This window comes from Vulpes vulpes, chromosome 4, assembly GCF_048418805.1.
Source record: "Vulpes vulpes isolate BD-2025 chromosome 4, VulVul3, whole genome shotgun sequence".
NCBI lineage: Eukaryota > Metazoa > Chordata > Mammalia > Carnivora > Canidae > Vulpes > Vulpes vulpes.
In genome coordinates, this window is record NC_132783.1 from 72,550,066 (window position 1) to 72,568,577 (window position 18,512).

The window sequence follows — 18,512 nt, forward strand, 5'->3', positions numbered from 1 at the left end:
CTTGGCTCTGGATATATATTGTTAAATTACTTTACAAAAGCATCCTTCCAATGGAATAAAGTGCTACGATGTAGCAGACTGGCACATCCATTGTACTCGTCAGCATTTTGTCTTTCTTTCTTTTCTGTCTCTAATTTAATAATAGCTGTCTTTTCACTTATGTTTATTTAATTGTGAGCAGAGCTAAATGCTTTTTTCTTATGTTTGTTTTTTCTTCTATTAGGTATTTTGGACTTAAAGATTAACCCATCTCATGTGAACTTAAATTCAACTGATGACAAATTCATGACAAGTTTTTGAAAATTAGTTGGAAGAAAGTAATTATACTCTTAACCTAAGTGAACAAAAATTTTAGCTATATTTGAATTAAAAATGGAATGTTTCTGATGTAGGGTATTTACTACTTTTTTTCTGGTACATGCTTTTTCTGGTTACTTCAATCTTAACCAAATTTCCTTCAAAATGTTAATAAGAACTCTTAGAAAGGAGTTCCATGATCAAATGAGCTGAGACAGCACTCCAGGAGGTGGTGGGTAAAAAGAAGAGCCCTTCCTCTGATCAGTGCTAAAAGAGTCTTAGAAAAATTGAATCCTAGGATCCCATATTCCCAGTTTGTATGATTCCCGATCTCTATTCAAAGGGAACAGGACTCCAGTCTCCTCTGGGCGCTTTACAAAGCACATATCAACAGGTCTGTGAGGTCCTCTGGTAAAGAAATCTATTGATCAAACCACTTAATCATACTATTAAATTTTTTCGTGGGTGTGATCATGAGAGATACCAAGGACCTTCTTCCTTTTTTTTTTTTTTTTTCGTTTTGAAAAGAGACATTTTTCCTCGTTGTCTCTGTTTTTTCCTACCAAAGCCAACTGAAGGAGCAAAGCGGGTGTGGGAGCAGGGATTGTTTACCTGGGTCTTAGAGAGAAGGCTTCATTGCCTTGGGTCCATGTAGTCTTGCTCTTATCATTAAATAGTAAGACCTACAGTGGGGTACTGGTTGAGAATGCTTGGGGGTACGTAAGAACGTCTGCTGGAGCTTTAGAAGAGTGTACCAGAACCTCCAATTATGTTTATTTTTCATCTTATCCTTTGGATATATCTATTTCTATGGATGTTTTATAAGTACAGTTACTTATGTCTTATGTTACTATTTATTTGTTGTGTCTACAACAAATAAATATGTATTGGGATACATGCTCAAGTTTGATCTAAAATAGCTAAGAATAGGTTGTGAGCTTTAAAGGAAATAAGAAGGTGTATATTCATTAAAAAAAAAACACCTTCTTGGGGCGCCTGGGTGGCTCAGCCCATTAAGCATTGGCCTTCAGCTCAGGTCATGATCCCGGAGTCCTGGGATGGAGCCCTGTGTCTTGCTCCCTGCTCAGTCCTGCTCCTCCCTCTTCCTCTCCCTCTGCTGCTCCCCCTGCTTGTGCTCTCTCTCTTCCTCAATTAAATAAATAAAAATCTTAAAAAAATACTTCTTGAGCAAATACTGAGTGTCAAACCTCTTTGGCATTGAGGATATTATAATAAACAAAGATCTTTACCTTTGAAAGAGGACTCCAGCTACCTCCATTTGACCTCAAACTTACTAATTAAGTTCTTCCTTCCAGCTTATTTCTTAACTCAGGCAAAAGACCCTGCAGGCAAAGCATCCCCTAATGGGAACCTCTACCCCCTCAAGCAATAAGGACTGCCCTGAGCCAGCAACACCCCACCAATGACAGTGATCACTGGACCTTCACTGCCCACTTGCTTGTACCCACTAACCTTGGTCCTACATTTTCCTTATATAAACCAAGAAGTATTTTCAGGACTTTGGAGACAGTCTTTTTAAAAAAGATTTTATTTATTTATTCATGAGAGACACAGAGAGAGAGAGAGGTAGAGACATAAGGAGAAGGAGAAGCAAGCTCCCTGCTGGGAGCCACATGCAGGACTAGATCCCAGGACCCTGGGATCATGACCTGAGCCAAAGGCAGAAGCTCAACCACTGAGCCACCCAGGCGTCCACTTTGGAGACAGTCTTGAGAAAAGAGCCTCCTGTCTTCCTGGTGGGGGCCTCACTGAAATAAGTACTTTCTTGTTTCACCACTGCTTGTCTCTCTGCCTTTAAATTTTGTCAGTGGTGAGTGGCCAAACTCAATCTGTGTCCCCTGGAGCCACATGTTCTTGCACCCCTGCACCCCAGCTACACCTTCATAGAGATTTTTCTGATCAAAAAAAACAAATCCCGGTACCTCACATGTAATGAATATAGCTCATCAGACAACAGTGGGATTTGGAGTGAAGGAGAGAAGTATTTGCCACCCCGAATGTGCCTCTTAGATATAAGGGTTCCTTTAGGCTGATGACGTTTAAGAAACTGCAGACCTAGGAAAAGCTCTGAAAACCAAGTAGAAGTTAACCTTTTGCAAGAGACATTTACATTTATAAGGGAAATCTCCATCCCTAAGGGCATCTCCCTGCCTGTACCAGGAAGAGGAGGATGACCAAATGTCTCCAAACTGATTAATGGTGAAGGCAACTGACATAAATTTGCATAAAACCATCTCCTAGTTTACCTCCCTTTTCCTGGTAACTTCTATAACTGGACCTTCTTGCCCCTTTTCAACCATCTTTCTTTTTCCTTTAGCTGGAGATGGTGTTTAAGGTGGTGGCTTGGCCCATTTTGGGGAGTTTTGCAATTTTCCTGGGTGTCTCTCATATATACAGGAGGTTTACATGTTATTAAACTTCTGTTTGTTTTTCTACTGTTAATCTATCTTTTTATTACAGAGGGGGCTCACCCAAGAACCTAGAAGGATAAAGGGAAAATTATTTTTCCTCCCCCATGGTTGCAGACTTTTACCTGGATTATTTGTCTCTGCATATATTCATCTCCAAACTGCCGACAGCCAATGCCTCATGAAGAATTTGAGACTGCTATTTCCCATTCATCTCTTTCTGTATCATTTCTTATTGAGGATATGATGATTCTGATATCTGCTTTTCTAAACGGGGTGCACTTTGGAATTAGTCTAGCTAACGGGTTCATCGTTAGATGAATCATCCAGTTGGTTGATAGCAACTTGGGGTCACGTGATACTGTGTTGATTTCCTAGGGCTGCTGTAACAAAGTGCACCAAGGAAGTGCCCTGAAGCATCAGTGGATTTGGTTTTCTTTTGAAGGCTCTGAGGTAGAATATGTACCATCCCTCTTTCCTAGCCTCTTGTGGCATTCGTTGGCTTATAGACTTATTCTGATTTCTGCCTTCGTGTTCACATGGCACGCTTTCTGTATGTGTCTGTCTCTGTGTCCAGGTTTCCTCTTTTCATAAGGACGTCAGTCATTTTGGATTAAGGCCCATCCTTAATGACCTCACCTTACCTTGATCATCTGCAGACACCCTACTTCTGAAAAAGGTCTCCATAGGTATTGAGGGGTTAGGATGTCAACATCTTTTAGAAGGACATGATTCAACTTATAATAGATGGTTAAGATGAACTGGGAGATGAAGGATGGCTTGACAAATGCCACCATGAGATACAATGATTTTAGAGTACAGTATTTCATATGTTACGTTTAATCAACCTATCCTCTTGTCCAGGACCATTTTGTTAAATATATAATTCCAATATACTTAGAAACTAGGTGTTAACATGATTCCAGTTAAGACTATGCAAAACTTTGGGATTATACCTATTTGGTGCCCATAGTAAGACAAAAAGCTGCGTTGAGGCAGAGCTCATGGCTTCTACACAATTCACATTCATGCAGAATGGAGTCTGGTCATAATGTGGGGCCACATTACTTACCTGACACTGTCACTTCAGACTTCACTGGCCCTCTCTACATCCAGGCAACTAGTTCTGTTAGCCTTACAACTTAATCTTTGAGTTTTATCTACCTGTTGGAGGAATTCATAATTGCTTCCTCTACCCCAACCTTTATATCATCCCCAAATTTTTTGAGACTTCACAATATGCTTCAAAGAGATGCTTGAAGAGATATAGATACACAGAATAGCAAGCCGTCTGATAATATGGTTCCTAAGTCCTGCTGTGTGGATTGGGTGCAACAGAATCAATGAAAGGAATGAAAGTACAGATTCCTGGCCCCACCACTAGAGGTTCTGATTCAGAATGCCTGGGGTTGGGCAGAGCAACATATGGTGCAGGAACCAGTCCTCTAGGAGATCCAGCTTGCTTACTTTCTGCTTCCTGCTTAGCTCCTCTTCGTGTCCTACTCCATCTGGAGGTTCTGTCATGCATACTGGGATTCCTAGAAGTTCAGATTCTAGACGCCAAGTTGTAGAAACAGCTGAGAATCCCCAGGGTGGCAGGGTGGTGCACTGCTTCAGAGCCCTAGTGGTGAGTTCTGCTACTAGCTGGGTGACCTTGGGCTTGACTTCTCTGGGTCTTGGTTTCTTCATCTATGAAAGTAGTGAGTGCTACCTCACAAATTTGTGAGCTGTAAATGAGTACATGTATAGTACTTAGTATAGTGATTGGTATGTAGCAATCTCTCAATTAGTTTTGCTAGTTACACAAATATGACAATGATTATTTTCCTTCCCATCTAAGTTTCAATGTCTAACTTCTAGTTTCCTGTCTGAGAAGCCACCTCTTTCTGGGAGTCTGACAATGGGAATGACTCACTTGAGTTCAAATATCAGTCCTTGCCACTGGACAAGTTAAATTATCTCTCTACTCTCTATCCAGGAGTAGCTAGAGAGTGCTTATCCCAGAGTAGCGACAAGGAAACCATATCAAAATATATAATCCCATGCTGGATCTGGAGTCCTACTCTGAACTCAGGCCATATGGCTGGAACTCATGTCACTTAAGAAGTCCTCATGATCTTGCTCTTCGGGATGATGGATCTTATCTTGGACCCGGTCCTGAACCTACTGGAAAAAATGCACTAAGACTAGGAAACTTGGGGAGCGACGGGAACTGCAGAGGATTGTTGGTGCCTTCTCAAGAGATTTGGGAAGTTATGTATTATTATCAAAAATGTGATAGATACGGAAAATGCCACAAAAATATATTGCCACCATGAACATAGAGGTGGCATAAAATAAGACATATATGTAAGTGATGATGATTTTTATCTTATAGGGAATGTGTTACTCAGTACCTTCTGAAATTGTCACTACACTAAGGATTCTCTGGGGAATCCTGATATTCATGACCAAGGATTTTTTTTTTAAAGATTCTATCATCTATCTATCTATCTATCTATCTATCTATCTATCTATCTATCATCTATCTATCTATCTATCTATCTATCTATCTATCATCTATCTATCATCTGAAAGAAAGAGAGAGAGAGTATGAGCTGGTTGTGGGGAGGCAGAGGGAGAAGCAGACTCCCCACTGAACAGGGAGTCTGACTTGGGGCTTGATCTTGGGATTCCAGGATCATGACCTGAACTGAAGGCAGATGCTTAACCGGCAGATGCTTAACCGGCAGATGCTTAACCGACAGTCCTATGACTGAGAATTCTTTTTTTCATATGCCGTACATCCCGTTATTGCAGGCCTTACTTCACTGTGCATTTGTTTACCTACCTGTCCCTTTCAAGACTGTGAGGCCCTCAACGATTATGTTCTTACCACCTGATCGAGTACCTGGCATTTAGTAGGTGCTCAATGAATGTATGCTAAATAAATGAAAGATTTAAGTAACTTTTTATTAAATGACATGATAAGGGTATCAAAAATTAAAAATAGCAGGGACACCTGGGTGGCTCCGTCAGTAGAGTATGTGACTCTTGATCTTGGGGTCATGAGTTCAAGCCCCACATTGGGCATGGAGCCTACCTTAAAGAAAAAGGCAAAAAAAGAAACAAACCCAAAAGAAATAGTCAAAGTCAGAGAGTATATATGTTAGACTTACAGGACTAAGACAGGAAAGACACAGATCCACATATGATCTGTGATATCTGTTTAGTAAACTAGTTTTTATTTGCTTTGACAAAAGTATCTGTATTTATATTACAAATGTCTGTATGTATTGTTATGTTCTGGGAGAAATTGATAGACTGCATTAAAAACTAAAATGCAAACAAAGACATCCTGGTCAAGAGTCGTGAAGGCTGTTCTTATGGGGAATGAGAAGGGGACAGGATCATTCATCACCCAGGGTGAAGTTAGAAGTATATCTCCAGGCCCTTTGGGCCATAAAAGGAACCCTCCTCTGGCTCACCTGTCACATCGCCTCCTGGGAAGAAGCCCACCCGCCCTGGGATGACCCTGTCAGCTCGAGGCTCACAAGGAATAGCAGCCGCTTACAATTTTGTTGTGTTCTCCCTGTCACAGTCCGAAGCGCTGCCAGGACAAGAGCTCTACACAGAACCGTCCCCCCAGTGATGGCCTCCCATGTAGTCCCCCCGAAACTGACACCCCCAGTGTGTGGGCAATCTCCAGGGCAGGAGTAGAAGACCTGACAGAGCTGGGCCTACGCACAGCAGCTTGTCTGAACACAATTTAAAACTTCAGGCTAATGATTTCTTGTTTAGAAAGAAAAAAATTATTAGATTCCTAAATAAAGGCTACTGACATATTTTGGGCTAGCTTAAGGGAGGGGGGTGTTGCAGAATTGGCCCCAACAGGAAGATGAGGACTGGACTGGAAGCTTCTGAACAGAGAGGTAACCAAGGAGAGTCAGAGCCGAGGCTAAATTTACACTCATATCTAGGTCACACTGACCCGCTTGGGAGAGGGAAGTTGAGATGGGGGCTGAGCGTGAATGGAGAGGCAAACACAGAAATAGAAGTGGCTTAGGTCAGTGCTTCTCAGACCCTCTTGTGCCTGCGCACTGCCGGGGGCCTCTGGTTGCACTTAGAGGTCTGGGGGGGCCTGGGGTCTGCATTTCTAAGGAGCTGCCAGTGATAACGATCTGCAGGTCCACTGACCAACCACACTTCAGATGGAGGGGATGCAACCAGGGCCGTGTGGGGCCCGGAGGAGTGCGGTTGGCCTCCTCGTCAGAGCACAAAAGGCCAGCGGGGACTTCCTACTGGTAGAAGGGGTTTGATTAAGTGGGAGCCCACCTGTCCCAGCCGGCAGTGTTCGGGAAGCCTTGGTGGTGTGGTTGAAAGGAGATCAGGGCTCTGAGTTGTGTCGACATGGGTGTGAATCCCAAGGAGCTCGGTGTTGATTCTGTTCGGGATGCAGAGGCTTTGAAGGGTTTAAGTGTCTACTGGTCAACTCCTTCCTTCGCCTCCTGGCTACATCCCTCATTCGTGCTTGAGACATGGCCAGCCTTCAGTGGAAATGGCCCATTGCCACCTCCTGGCCAGGCTGAGCAGTTCCTCCTGCCCAAAGCTGCTTGTCCAGAAAGAGAGAAGGGCTTGAGAGTCCAGACCTCCTGCTGTGGTCAGGGTACACGGTGGGTCCTCAGGCCCTTTCCCATAATGAGATTTCTGCTGTGTCATCTACACTCTCCCTACTCAGTGTCTGGTCCACGGACCGCAAGCATCTGTACCTCCTCAGCAACACACAATCTTTGACTCCATGTCATACCTTCTGAGTTAGAGTCTCCATTTTAACAAGATCCCCAGGTGATGTATGTGCGTATTAAAGTTTGAGAAGCTCTGCTTTATATAACTCTTCCTCCAGCAGCCTTCTGTCCAGGGAAAGACACTCAATAAATTAAACACATGCTCACACAGTCTTACTCTTGGCCAGGCAACATTCTGAGCAGCTTTCAAATATTAACTTCTAATAACCCATCAGCCACATCACTGCCCTCCTCTGGCCTGACGCCTGTGTCAGGGCCACCCTGCAGTGTCCAGGAGCGGGGCAGGCGCCCTATTACATGGAGTCCCCACACCAGCCTGGCCACTTGGAGATGACTGGGACCTCTTTCTGGGGCTCAGTCAAAAGCAAAGCCTGGGGGTGGGATTCGGATGTTAGGGAGCACTCTATCTCGAATAGTCCTTTCTGAGGATCTTGGAAAGCTTTCTGGGCTCTGACAGTGATTGCATTTCAGAAATGAGGTTGGTAGGTTGGCTTCCACCCTCTTTCCAACTGCTCTTCAACTTCCAGAGGGAGGGAGAAATTTGCTGTTTTAAATTTCAAGTCATCCAATGGGGTGAGTCTCTGGAGGGGAAAACCTGAGATGGCCCTGCCCACAGTTCCTTGTCAGAGTGTGGAACTTGCACCGTGCAGAGCAATAGTTTAAAGCTTAGATTCTGGAATAAGGCTTCCTGGGTTGAAATCTGCATCCTGATTCTTGCTAATGGTATGGACTTCAGGTAAATTACTTACCATCTCTGTGCCTCAGTTTCCTATCTGTGAAAAGGGCATATGAAGTACCTACCTTATAGGTATGTGGTGAGGATTGAGCAAATGAATACATTTAGTGTACTTAGGCACTCGATGTTACCTGTTGTGGCTCTGTCCCAGATCAGACTTCTGTTCTCCATCCTGACAAGGTTGAGTGGCTCTGCTATTCAACAGGGCCAGAGCCAAGCTGGGAGATCACAGGGCTCCCCCAGAATTTGAGGAAGACATTGGTGTGTCTTTCAGGGTGAGGAGGGATTAAGGGCTCTACAGTTTCCTGTTGCTACTGAACAAATTTAGTGGCTTAAAACAACTAAGACAAATTTACTGTGTTACAATTCTGGAGGTCAAATATCTGAAATGGGTTTCACCAGGCTAAAATCAAGGCGTCAGCATGGTTAAGTTCCTTCTAGAGGCTCAAGGAAAGAATTAATTTCTGTGCCTTTTTCATTTTCCAGAGGGTTACCTGTATTTCTTTCTTCATGACCCCTTCCTCAGGCCTCAAAGCTGGCAGCCTGTCATCAGCCAGTCTGCTTGCATGACTCCAATCTCTGCGTCAGTCATAGCTTCTCCTTTTCTGACTCTTACCTCCCTGCTTCTCACCTCTAAGGACCCTGGTGATTACAGTGGGCTCACCTGGATAATCTGGAATAGCCTGTTCCTCCTCACAGTCCTTAACTTCATCACTTCTGCAAACATGCTACATGAGGTAACATGTATAGGTTCTGGGGAATTGGACATAGATATTTTTGGGAGAGGGGCCTCTCATTATTCTGCTACCACAAGGCCCAGAGGTTCAGCAGCAATTTCCTTTGCTGGGTCAATGGAGTAAGTCCTAGTTAATGCCCAGAGGAGGTTGGTAAGAAGTCCTTGGCAATCCGAGGGCACTACCTACCGGTACTGGGGGCAATCGTACGGGCCGAGTCCCACTGCAGGTACTCCCATGGTTTTACCATTTAATTTGTACACAGCCTGTTTTGTAAATGAGAAACAGAGGTTGAGAGAGACAGGGACACTTCTGTGGTGGGGCAGGGCTGGTATTTGAACTCAAGTGTTTAACTCTAGTTGCAAAGCCCATTTTCTACCCCCCATACTGTCTTTTATTCAGAGGAAGTTGAGCCTATTCGAAGGCTTAGCCTCCTCAAAGGAATCCATTTATACAAATATTGTTTGAATATTTCTACAGCTGAAAGCTGGCCAGAGTCGAATTTGGCAGTAGCCTTTGGAGGCTCATTACCCAGTGCAGGCAAGGGCACTGAGAACCCCTTGGGGAGGAAGCTTCAGCTTGCTATGCCTTCTACTCCCCCTGTCCTTGGCCTCATCTCAAAGCTCCATGGTTTTCAAGACAATGTGGCTCAGAAACCCAATGCCCCGCACTGCCTAGCCCAGCTTGACACCTAGCCCAGGGTAGGATCCTCTCAGATAAACAAATGAGTATCTTACAGCTTGCAGAGCACTCTGCAAAATCAATTCTGCACCTTTTGGCATTAAGAATATTGGAAGGGTCAGGAATAATGGAGATCACACTAAATGGCAGGGGAGAGAGAAACATGGTTTGGCGAAATATGGTTTTGTCATCACAGCCTTGGAAGTGGAATATTCAAGAGCACAGGCAAACTTGGGCGAGGACCCTCCCCATTGGGATTATGGGCAAGGGGAGAAGGTCCTCTTGTTCTAGCAGGGGCTGATGCTCTCTCCATAGGAAATGCGGAGCCTCCCTATATGGCACTCCTGGGAACAGCACTGGGAGAGCCCAGTGAGCAAACAGGCTGGAAGGAGAAATGGTAGAGAAGCAAACTTCTCCTCAAATGAGAGGAAGAAAAAAAAACAAAAAGAAAAAAAAATGTGAGGAAGAGCTTCCAGCAGTGTGAGCTGCCCAAGAATGGGATGGATCAACATCCAGAGCAGTGAGCTCCCTGTCTTAAGCATTATTTAAGGAGAGGCCAATGGAAACCACTTAGGAAGCATAGAGAGGGACTATCTACCTTGAACCCTCACTGTGGGTTCAAAGGAGACCCCCTTATATTTGAGCTTCACATTTGATAGGTGAACCTATAGAAGTTTCCCAGCTTATTCCCAGGAATAAGTCCCTATGTGTTGCACATATACTCAAATCTGTCATTCTTAGGTCTTTTGAATCACCTTGCTTGTCGATGTCACCTGCCTGCTAGTTGTTCGAGGACACACCTGATACCCGTCACTCGGAGTACTCCACAATGATAAGACTGACGGACTTGTGTTCTATGTGCCAGATGTGCTGAATTCCCAAAGAATGGGGAGAAGTCAGCAGGGTGCTGGTAAATGTGTAATCACGTGCTCTACACACACACACACACACACACACACACACACACACACACGGCACTGATTTGTAAAGCCTCTGATCTGTTTTCTAATTTCCGTGGCATACATACTCCCATACTCATTCAAGCTATCAACTTCTCAAATGGCTTGCAAAATTCCTGAAAATTGAACAGCTGATTCTCCTACACTGGTGTGGGTCAGCTCCGGCACCACTGGCACACAGTTTCCATTTCTGGTTGTCATTCAGAGTCCCTGCTGCTTGTGACCAGAATGTATGATGAAAGCAGCTGCTTGGTTTCTGCTTCCTCTTCCATGGGGGCCCTAAGTTCTTAGGGCAGGCTAGGGGGTTAAATGCTCTCGTGTTTACTTCCTCCTCAGCCGCATCTCCTGCTCCCTATGCCTGTGCCGTATGCAAGGAAGCCCTCCTGGCTGCGCTCTGTGGGCTCTGTCTGTATTTCTGCCTTGTGATCCCGAGGAGCTTGACTGATGGCTTGCAACTTCACCTTCAGTTTTAACTCTTCCCAAAGTCAGGATGGCAAACACTATACACCAGATTTCCCAGTATCACAGCTGGAGCTGGAGAACTCTGCAGTGGTTCAGAGTCTTCACCCAAAGTGACAACCCAGACCACAGGGCCTGCTGGGAGCAGAGAAGCCTGGAGCTGCCAGGCTGTCTACTGCTGTATGGGGGTGTCTACTGCATCTGGAAGGGGTGTTCGGGCAGGGGATGGGGACAAACTGTGAATGGCACGTGGGCAGGACTCTGACTAGCTGTCTGCCTCGGCGACATGGGGCCAGGTCACTGTGCTACTGGTCCTCCCCTCTCTGAGCCCCATCGATGACCTAGCATCTCCTACCGGGTTCACACCGATGCCTCCTGAAAGACTAGTGGTTGGGTTGGCGCAAACGTGCCTTCCATCTTCCTAATTTCCCTATCTGCTGCCAAGACAGGGAGGGCAGGGAACAGGTTTTCTGTGTCATCGTTCTCTCTCCCGACGAGGTGTTTTAAAGTAGGGGAGGGGAGCCTGGATGGCTTAGCGGTTTGGGGCTGCCTTTGGCCCAGGGTGTGACCCTGGAGACCCGGATGGAGTGAGTCCCACCTCAGGCTCCCTGCATGGAGCCTGCTTCTCCCTCTGCCTGTGTCTCTGCCTCTCTCTCTCTCTCTCTCTCTGTGTCTCTAATAAATAAATAAAAAACCTTAAAAAAATAAAGCAGGGTGCCCAGAGAAATACAGCACCCCGCTCGCCTCCTTGCCTCTCCAGAGAGCAAGGCCGTGGCCCATGTCTGCCAGACTCGGGGCTCATCTGGTACCTGCACCTGCAGATTAGAACACTGGTGAGCTGTGGACGACTTCAGAATCCCATCACAGGTTACGCTTTAGCCAACCAGCCGGGTAGAAACGAGACGCACATCTCATTCAAAGGCCCCTGGAACCTAACACCTGGCTGTCTGCACACAGTGAGAAGAGGGCTTTGTGGGTGTGAGGATAGTCTGCAGATGCAAGCCCGAGGAGAGAACAGGAGGGTTATCAGGAGGGCGAGAGGTCACCGGGCCATTGCACGTTCTCTGGCCCTCAGGGGCCTCACGAATACATTTCTCAGTTTACATAATTGAAACTGTCCGTTGTTTCTTTGGTTTCCTGAAGACTGGAATCAGCCATAAACGTTATCCCCCTCTCCAGAGAGTCACCCACAGTTTTGTATTAGCTCTATGGTTAAATTTGTTTTACCCAGACCCGTGAAGGTAAAAATGATGTGGAAGTACAGATGTATTTTATTTTTTTCTTTGCAAACGGCTGCCCATTGTCTCAACACTGTATATTAAAAATTCCATCCCTACCCCACCCATGTGAAGCAAAAACTTTAATCATGGGGCAAACATACTCTGCATGTGTTTATTTCTGTCCTTTCTATTCTGGGCCACCTTTTTGTCTGTTCTTGGGCTGGCATTAACTGCCTGAATTGTAAAGGCCCCTTAGATATTTTAATATCCAATAAGTCTATTCATCTCTTATTTTTTTTTTCTCCTGTTTTTAGAGCTTTCATGGTATTTTAGTCCGTTTGGGCTGCTTTAACAAAAATACCACAGACAGGATGGCTTATAAACAGCAATTCATTTCTCATGGTTGTGGAGGCTGGTCTGAGATCAAGGTACCAGCAGATTGTGTGTCTGGTGAACCCCTTCCTGGCTCATAGACCCCTGTCTTTGTTCTGCATTCCTCATGTGGCAAGAGGGCTGAGGGAGCTCTCTGGGGTCTCTGCTAACAGAGCACTGATCTCATTCACAGGGCTCCACGCTCATGACCTCATCACCTCCCAAAGGCATCACCTCCCAATGCCATCCCATTGGGGGGAGCAGATTTCAACTTATAAATTTAGGGGAGACACGAGCATTTGGTCTATAGCACAAGGCCATTACTATCTTTAAGAACTTTAGAATAAATTTGTCTAAATCCAGTAAACGAACCAACCAATGGAAGGCACCCATGGAAAAAGTGAAGGAGTACTGAGGTGAGTTAGAATCCCTGCTCTGGCACTGAGTATAGAAGCTCAGGAAGCTCTTTAGCCTCTCCGGGTCTGTATTCTTATTTGTAAAACAAATGGGAATCTGATTGGCAGAGCCCTGCAGAATGGATTTCGGAATCAGACAGACTGGGGTCCTATTCTTGCCAAAGAATAGGCACAAAGTCCTTACTGACTTTGTGATCTTGGGTAAGTGACTTCTCCTCCCTGAGCCCTACCCTCCTCACCTTGAAACACGGTTGGCAGGAGGTGGGGCAGAACTGTCATGAGTGGTGCCATGTTCTCAGCAAGTGGAAAGAAGAAAAGGTAGTAGTTGTGTGCTTGGGGAGGTCATATAGTCATCTCTCCCTGCTTCCAGGCTCTAACCAGTGAAGAAAAGGTATAAGCAGCCATAAGGTGATTGAAGTCTCAGCTCTATTAGTGGGGTCAGCTCTCTAATAATCCTGAATTTCAGGATTTCCTGGTGAAGCTGGATTGGACCCTTGTCTCAGGCCTTGGGCGGTGTGAGGGCCTCTTGGTCCTTCTCAGGTCCATGCCTTAGCCACTGTCAGTGGAAGCCCAGGGCCTGCTCACATATCCACTGCTGGCAGAGAAAGGAAAGGCCCTGAGAATATGGTGGCCTGCAGACTGCCTCTCAAAGTCTTGACCCAGAAGTTCTCTCTGTTGAGCAGGGAGTATAAGAGTCCTGGCCCTTCCTGCCCTTCCTCGAGACAAGGGTGAGCCAGGCTGAGCAACCCTGTCCAATGAGTGTCACACTCCCACCAACCATGTGGCCACTGCTGGAGGGGAGGTGCCAACAGAGGGTAGAGAGGAGCTCAGGAAGTGTTGCCCCAAGACTCTACCATCATGGAGAGTGATGTGAAAGTGCTGCCCAAACATGGACAGGAGCTGAGGGTTCCCTTCTAAAATGGTTGTGCCTATGGTAACGAAAGACCATTAAACCATTGCGAAGAGCTTGGACTCCAGGTGTTTGTAAGTCTGGCAACTGGATAGTTCCAGGAAACCTGTTGGGTGAGTATCCTTTCCAACCCTTAGCTCAGACACAGTCTGCCTTGCTTCCATTCCCCTTGGATGGTCTGAATATCAGTTCCTATTGAAAGTTTGTGAAAGCAAGTGCAAAACATCTGGAACTTTCGAGTGCCAGATGCCCCAAAATACATATGAGTTGGTGACTTTGATGAAAAGAAACAGGATGCCTATTTTTGGAAAGGTTACTCTGGGGGAAGGGAGCCCTTTGTTCTCACTGGCATTCCCTGCCTCTGGCTCCCATCACTGCACTGGGCCTTCTAACTGGTAGCCCCACTGGCTGCTGCTTCCCACTGGGCCTTCTAACTGGTATCCCCACTGGCTGCTGCTTCCCACTCCACTCCTGACATGCATATGGTCTCCTTCAAATCAGAGAGAAGGAGCAGTACAAGGTGACTGGGGTTGGGGTTACAGCCAGGCCAGAGGGTTTGGTCGAAGGTACACCAGTGAGTTCACCTAGAAACCATCAAGGGGCTGTTTACAGAGAAGGAGACAAATAGGGGCGGAGTAGTCACTGCTTCTTTGATGATAAAACAGACAAGTGAGCAATGGTGTGTATAATTACAGGACTTCAAGGCTGACTTCTTTTCCAACTATAAGCTGAGATGGCTGCTTTTACTTCCCTGAAGATGGATATCCACATAGATAGAAACTCAAGGAAGCCACTGTGGTGGGGCATCTGAGCAGAAAGAGTGCTGCTTCTTGAAGCTTTGTGGTCCTGGTACAGGTCCTGGAATGGTGGAGTGACTCAAGCAGGTACCTGGGGAAAGAACAGGCTAAGGAACAAGCATGTGCAAAGCTCACAGTGCAGGAACATATTTGGCCTATGAAAGGCACATCAAGAAGACCAGTGGGTCTGGAAGGCAGTAGGCAAGGGGAGGAGCAGCAGAAGTGGCCAGGAAGGGAGTCAGGACAGAGCACATTACAGTCACCCAGTGTGGTTTAAAAACTCAAGATGTCCTGGCACCACCCCATTGGTATTTCATGTTGACCTTTGGGCTCTCTGGTTTCTTCACTGAAAAAGAAGATTGTTGTTGCTGCCGTTGTTGTTTATGAAGAAAGATTTGCTTTTTGAACTTGTACCGAACAAAAGGCCATTAGCGCAAGAAGTTCAGACTCTCCCTGGAGAGTTTGTGTGAGTATAATGAGAGGGCATGCCTTTAAAGAGGTTGTTTCTTATCTTGGGGGATCTAACAGGAAAATAGCTGGGCCTCCCAGGGCTCAGTAATCTTTGGACGGTTGAAGCTGTTGAAATACGGTGGCTGTCCCACTTGGAGAGGTAATCATTATGATGAGCTTGGGTGAGGTGGAGGCAGTTCCTGTTGGTTCCATGAGCATGGGTTCCTGTAGAAGTCAGGCAGGAAAGGTCAGAGAATAGCCCTCGTGGTAGTTTTGATTGTGAAAGATGTCAAATAATAAAGTAAGTGGTGGCAGAACTTTTCCTCCTTGCTCTGAGCCCTGACCCTTTCTTTTCCCACTTTGGGGCATAAGGTACGCTTCATCTTTTTGTCTCCTCTTTCTCACTCCAGTCAAATGGCAGCTGTGGTAAGCCATCAACTCTTTCACTTTTGGATATTGTGTCAGATGGCAGCAACAGTCTCTCTGATTCCACAGGTTGCTCTGACAAGTTGACCATGGCAGTCCTCCCATTGGGGGGTGGAGTGTGTGCTTTATCCCCTGGATCTTGGGTAGACCTCTTGACTGCCTCAGACAATAGAGTATAGTGAAGAGATGCAACATGACTCCTGAGGTAAATGAAAAACATTCCATGTACTTCTACCTTCTTCTTTGGGGACACTCACTCTTGGAACTCAGCTGCCACTCTCTAAGAAAGCCCAAACAAGCCCAGGCAAAGAGACGCCATGGAGAAACCCTATATAGGTGTCCTAGTGAACAGCCCTGCTGGGGTCTTAGTCAAGTGCCAGCATTAACCACAAATATGTGAGTGTATCTACCTCCAGATGGCTCCAGCCCCTTGCCATTTATTTACCCCTTGCTTCCAGGTCTTAGCTGATGCTCCAAACATTGTGAAGCCATGTTCTATCCAAATTTCAGAGTCACGTAGTTCAGGCCTCTACTTAAATAATACCTCCTTGGAGAGCACTTCCCTGACTACTTTTATCTAAAATGGTATTTTTTAAAAATTGAGAAATAATTGACATATATAACATTATATTAGTTTTAGGTGTATAGCATAATGATTCAATATTAGTATTTATTGCTAAAGGATCACCTCAATAAATCTAATTAACATCCATAGTTACAATTTTTTTTCTTGTGTTGAAAACTTTTAAGATCTGCTATCTTAGCAACTTTAAAATATAGAACACAGTATTATTATTCATTTTTCCCTTTTTAAAATTTATTTAAATTTAAAATCCCATACAGTTAACTAACCTACAGTATTATATTAGTTTTGGGTGTGCAACACAGTGATTCAACACTTCCATACAACACCTGGTGCTCATCACAACGGGTGCCCTCCTTAATCCCCATCACCTGTTTCCCCCATCCCCCCCCATCCACCTCCCCTCTGCTAACCATCAGATTGTTCTCTATAGTTAAGAATCTGTTCTGTGATACCTGGGTGGCTCAGTGGTTGAGCATTTGCCTTTGGCTCAGGGTGTGATCCTGGCGTCCTGGGGTTGAGTCCTGATCAGGCTCCCTGCGGGGCGGTGGGGGGGCTGCTTCTCCCACTGCCTATGTCTCTGTGTCTCTCATGAATAAAAAAGTAAAATCTTTTTTTTTTTAAGATTTTATTTATTTATTCATGAGACACACACACACACACACACACACAGACAGAGACACAGGCAGAGGGAGAAGCAGGCTCCATGCAGGGAGCATGACATGGGACTCCATCCATGATCTCCAGAATCAGGCCCTGGGCTGAAGGCGGCCCTAAACCGTTGAGCCACCCGGGCTGCCCAAAATAAGTAAAATCTTAAAAATAAAGATAGAGTTTGTTCCTGGTTTCTCCTTTACTTGTTTTATTTTTTCCCCTTAAATTCCTCATCTGGTATTTGTCTTTCTTTGACTGACTTATCTCACTTGCCATAACACTCTCTAGCTCCATCCATGTCATTGCACGTGGCAAGATTTCATTCTTTTTGATGGCTGAGTAATATTCAATTGTGTGCAATGAAGTATTTTTAAGTCTAGTCACCATGCTATACCCAGCATCTCCAGGACTGGCTTATTTATATTTTATAGCTGGAAGTTTGTATCTGTTGGCCACCTTCATCCATTTTGCCCTAAGACATTATTATTAATTTCTAACTTCTTCTTTTTTCCCTTCATAGTACTCATCTGATAAAAATATGTATTTGTTGATTTCCACTGCAGGCCTCCCAAAGTGGAATGTTAGGGACATTGGTACTTAGATGTGCCTACATGCATTGGATGGGTATCTGTGCAATAAATGTTTGTGGAATAAGTAAAATGTGATGATTACTACTATTTCATTCTCCCAGAGTTTTGTCAGATACTGTTAGGCAGCCCCAGCACTCTCTGCCCTAGAGCCTGGATTGTGCCTAAGAATAAGTCACAAAACAGTTATACATTACTGATTGGAATTAACAGATGAGATTAATGCCTGTTTTCTATACCTGATCTACAGCATTAATTTTGACATGTTCATTTATTATCTTATTGTTGTTATTTGGGTGTGTCCAACCAGACACTGGATACTCACTGGGACCGTACATTGAGTCATGTACTATTTTTAGCACATACTGGAAGTTCAAAAAGTCCTAGCTTATTGGAATAATTTGTAATAATCATCAGATCCAGCCCTTTACGAGGGTAGGAGGAGGACTTAATCAGAATGTGATCACGAAGCTTCCCAAGGTAAGAGGTAAATACTTTGCACCACAGCAGTCCAAGAAATTTTGAAGACTGAATGAAAGGAAGCGACTCTCTGGCAAGTATGGTAGATGAAAAAGTCAGTTCTGATGCCAGAGATTTGGGGCTACAAAGTGTTCAGAATGAACCTCTGGAGGATTTGAAAAGTGGACCTTTTTCACCTAACCCACCACAAAGCATCCAAACCTTCATTTGCATCATCTGGTTGCTTTTGGTCTGAGGCGGGGCAAATGGAATTTCTACATGGCCAAACCTAGAAACATGGGTCAGGCTTGGGGTGAAGGAGGAGGTGGGGTGGAAAAGTGGGAGCTGTAATACATTCCTCCAGACTCAGAGATCAAAGGGACCCTGTTGACAGATTTTGCTGGGAATGGGTGATCTGTTTCAGGAGAAATGAAATCTGGAATAATCCTCAACCTGGATGGCCCTGAATTCCTGGGTGGATTTTGGGTCAAGACATTCTTAATCAAAGCATGTTTTTGTGGCTGTCATCTGAGGGCCTCACTCATGCCAAGTGTTTTTA